This window comes from Adiantum capillus-veneris, unplaced genomic scaffold (assembly GCF_014529385.1).
Source record: "Adiantum capillus-veneris isolate H3 unplaced genomic scaffold, ASM1452938v2 Hic_scaffold_429, whole genome shotgun sequence".
In the NCBI taxonomy this organism is placed as follows: Eukaryota; Viridiplantae; Streptophyta; class Polypodiopsida; order Polypodiales; family Pteridaceae; genus Adiantum; species Adiantum capillus-veneris.
The window spans coordinates 35,392-39,377 of NW_028221521.1; the positions used below are offsets into that span (position 1 = coordinate 35,392).

The window sequence follows — 3,986 nt, forward strand, 5'->3', positions numbered from 1 at the left end:
CTTTTTTTTATTATAAAACAGAACTTGAAAATACAAACTAACGCTGGGGGAAGGTCCGATCCCTTCCCTTCCCGGAGGTATGGCTGAGCGGCTTAAGGCATTGGTTTGCTAAATCAACATACAATACATTGTATCATGGGTTCGAATCCCATTTCCTCCTACACTTTTCCTTGATGATTATGCTGAAGTACAGTACAGAATCGAAAATTACAAGACGCTCTTTCCCTATGATATGATGGCCAGGCCGTTACCTGAGCACTCTTCCCGCCGATCTTACCTTGGTAAGAATGTAACTGTGTCGTTGCCTCTGTTCCGTAACAATGAACAGCAAAAATAGACAATCAAAGGAAAAAGTGCAGTGGTCACCCCATTTGCCATCCCTTCAAAATGGCAAACCAAACGACACATAAGTCTACTTTGATAACTGTAACGGTAGCCGCTACCTTTACCTTATCAACGCTTTTTTGTTTTATTAACGCAAGCAAGCAATTCTATTTTTGCTTTCGTTTGCTTTCTCTCTTTTTAGAAAAGCAGCAAAAACAACAAGCTATAGTAGCGCTACAGCAGCTATAAAAGTAACCCAATCCCAGTCCTTCACGTTAAGCGGTCTCCTTTTCATGCTTTAGATAGCATAGCATCTCAGTCTCCTGCATTTATGTTATGGCCCTCGATTTCCCCAGCAGAAAGGGAACCCAACCCTTTAGTCTCTTTTTACCCGTATATAGTGGACCTAAAAGCATGAAGCCTTACTACGAGCCCTTCAGACATGTATGCAGCAAGTCTTTCTAAAGGATCTCTAAACACAGACGCCGATTTATGAAGATCTTGCATTGCTAGCTCTGCAACCTCCATCTTTTCTTCAAATAACGCAGCAGCACATGTGATAAGAAGATTCTTCACACGACTGCCAAGATTCAATGCTTTCAACAAATGCTCAAAGGAAAAAGAACCATGCTTTAAAGCTGTTACTGCACTTATTTCCATCTTGGTTTCTTCTGGAGCTACTGAATCATGCACCAGCTCCTTTATATTATATGCTGCTGTTTTTTAGTCAAATGATGGAAACACCCAACCATACCCGTAATGATAAAGACAAATGCCAACACGTAAGCCACTATTATTGCAATCAGAGCTCCTAATTGGCGCAAGTGGTGCAAGGACAAGCTATCTATGAAGGTATGGGATGTAGTATGGTGCAATGTCTGCATAGAAACGCTAAGGTTGCATCTCTGCTCTGGAAGTTTAGAATTTTGCTTAGCCTTAAGGGGTGAACTCTTCTCATGGTAAGCACTGAACCCAAGCCATACTCTGTGCATAGATCTTCATGCAGATGCTTGAAAAACGCAGGAATACTCCCTTTCCTGTGAACACATTTGCTTTGCACTAAGGTCAAGGACCTCTAAGCTACTGGAGTTGGCAAGGGATGCAGGAAATGGCCCTGTAAAGTTGTTAAAGCTCAATACAAGCTACTGGAGTTGGCAAGGGATGCAGGAAATGGCCCTGTAAAGTTGTTGAAGCTCAATACAAGCTTACGCTTGAAAAAAAGAGAAAGGTTACTACACAGTCGATAAAGTAAGCCAACCGCAGGGACTAAACAAAAAGGCGTCACTTAGCTAGTTATTCAGCTAAAGAGGTGCTCTCTCTTTCCTTTCGCAGGGACTAAACAAAAAGGCGTCACTTAGCTAGTTAGCCAAAGAGGTGCTTTTTTGTATATATACAAGAGATTAATTATGTTCTTATCTAACGTCGTCGTGTGTTTAAACGATTTCAATCAGCGCAGCGGGTTTCTTTCTTCATTAAGCTCAAGTGGTGTGGTAAAATAGGACTAGGTGTTTCTTGGTTAGCTGCATTTTCGTTATGATTGTAAGCTTTACATAGATTCAAGGCTTTCCTTTCATTCTCACTTGCCTTTTGCATATCTTGTTCACAGCTCGATGGCCGTACTAAGAATATAGTAAACATGCGCCTCGATAAGGCGCGGCTAGGACGGCTCGTTGGTTCTTCCAACGTGCGTTTCCTTAGGGTCTTGGTTTCACTTGTCTTCATCCCGCATTCGCATGAGTCAGTTTGAGTGAAGGGCTGCTTTGGTTCCGCACGCTAATGCGTTGTTGAGTACCCTTTTTTATTGGCCTTCCGCCGTAGGTTATCAACCTACCCTTGGTACGGAAATGGGATTACTGCAGGAAAGGAAAGGGAAGGAAAGGAAAGGAATTACTTCCACCAAGGAAGGATCAATAACTTCCATTCAAGCTGTTTACGTACCTGCGGATGATCTGACTGACCCAGCCCCCGCTACGACGTTTGCACATTTAGATGCTACAACTGCGCTTTCAAGAGGCTTAGCAGCAAAAGGTATCTATTCGGCCGTGGATCCGTTGGATTCGACGTCAACTATGCTGCAGCCTTGGATTGTGGGTGAGAAGCATTACAAGACGGCATAAAGGGTTAAGCAGACTTTGCAGCGTTACAAAGAACTTCAAGATATTATAGCTATTCTCGGATTGGACGAGTTATCCGAGGAGGACTGTTTGATGGTAGCTAGAGCACGAAAAAGAGAGCGTTTTTTCTCTTTTTTCTTTTGGATTTCTATTTAATATGCTAATCTGTATACGAATGGAGACGATCGGACTTGAACCGATAACTTCATGCTTGCAAAACATGCGTTCTACCGATTGAACTACGCCCCCGTCCTCGTTTCATGTGCAACACGTATCATGTGGGCAAACAAAACACAAGAGAGCTATTGCTCATACGTGCGTGCCTATAGCCTTTTTTCTACAGAGTTTAGACTTTATCCAAGACACGGCCCCATTTCATCACACTGTCAATGAAAGAGGCTAAATGTCATAAAGTAAAGATGTGTCGTTGGCAGCAAGCAGTAATAGTTCACGAATCTTTTCTCGGTCCACCATTTTGATTGTATCGGCGTTAGGGAGGGGATAAGCCGTCTTGTCTTCTCGGAAGGGAAGCCTTGAGGCCAAAAGCGAAGCGAAAAGAAAAAGGTTATGGATACAAGAGATGAAAAACCGCAATCTTGGATACAAAAAACAAAAAAAGTTTGAAAGATGAAATTTCAAAAGCCACCAACCGATAGTTATGGCTTCTTTTTTTCGCACTTAGATTTTTGGATAGATGCCCTTATACAGGAATACATCCGAGAAGAAGCGCTTGATAAACAAGAATTGCTTATCCAAAGATTCGCAGTTCTTATAAAAGTCAAAGAAAACCTGAAGGCAAAAAGGAACTAAGCTAGTGGCCCCGCTTTTCCTAGTTACTTATGAAATGGCACGTTGTCTATGTATTCGAGTGGTCTCATTGAATCTCTTCGGGGGTCTGCCCCCTGCCCCCATATACATCTTAATGATAATAGAAGCGTCGAAGGCCGATGCGTCGAGTAAAATCCAGGCCAGGGGAATCGCACAAGTAAGCGAAAGGGGCACGGCACCGAGTTTATCTCAAAGATTGTTTATCAACAGTAACATGGCTGGGTATTCATAACTTTTTCTTGCGTGAAACCACTTGCTCTGCTTTAGGTCGCTTCATAACTTAACTGGTTCGTACATAGCACGAGGCTTAATAAATAGAATAGGATTTTCTTTTGTAAAGCGTTTAAAATCAACGAGACTACAAACAAAGAAAAACAAAGAAAGAAAAAGAAAGCAAGCTGTAAGCAAAGAAAAAGAAAGGAAAAAGGAATATTAAGCACCATCCATTACCACGCGAACCACCGGGTTCATAAAAAAACTAGGGTAGAGTGTTAAAATAACATTCTACATGGTATTCTGGAAAAGAACTCAAACAACTAAGGATGAAACAAATCAACGTAATAGCTAGGTTACCTAAACGGGTGAAGCTCTCTGTCTTTAACCATTTAGGAATGCAATCATTGTTCTTTAATTGGCTGCTCCGCTCGGGCTTTCCCTCCCCACGAAAAACCCTTTGCTACGCTTGCATCTTTAATTGGGCTTTCTCTTCACTTGCCTTTG

The 3,986-nt window shown here is 42.1% G+C and overlaps 1 non-coding gene across 1 annotated transcript; it reads right to left on the reverse strand.

Annotated features, from left to right (window-relative positions):
- Positions 1–2,614: 2,614 nt before the first annotated feature.
- TRNAA-UGC (transfer RNA alanine (anticodon UGC)) lies at positions 2,615–2,687 on the reverse strand. The gene has a single exon. It is a non-coding gene; the product is annotated as a tRNA-Ala (tRNA).
- Between the last annotated feature and the right edge of the window lie 1,299 nt (positions 2,688–3,986).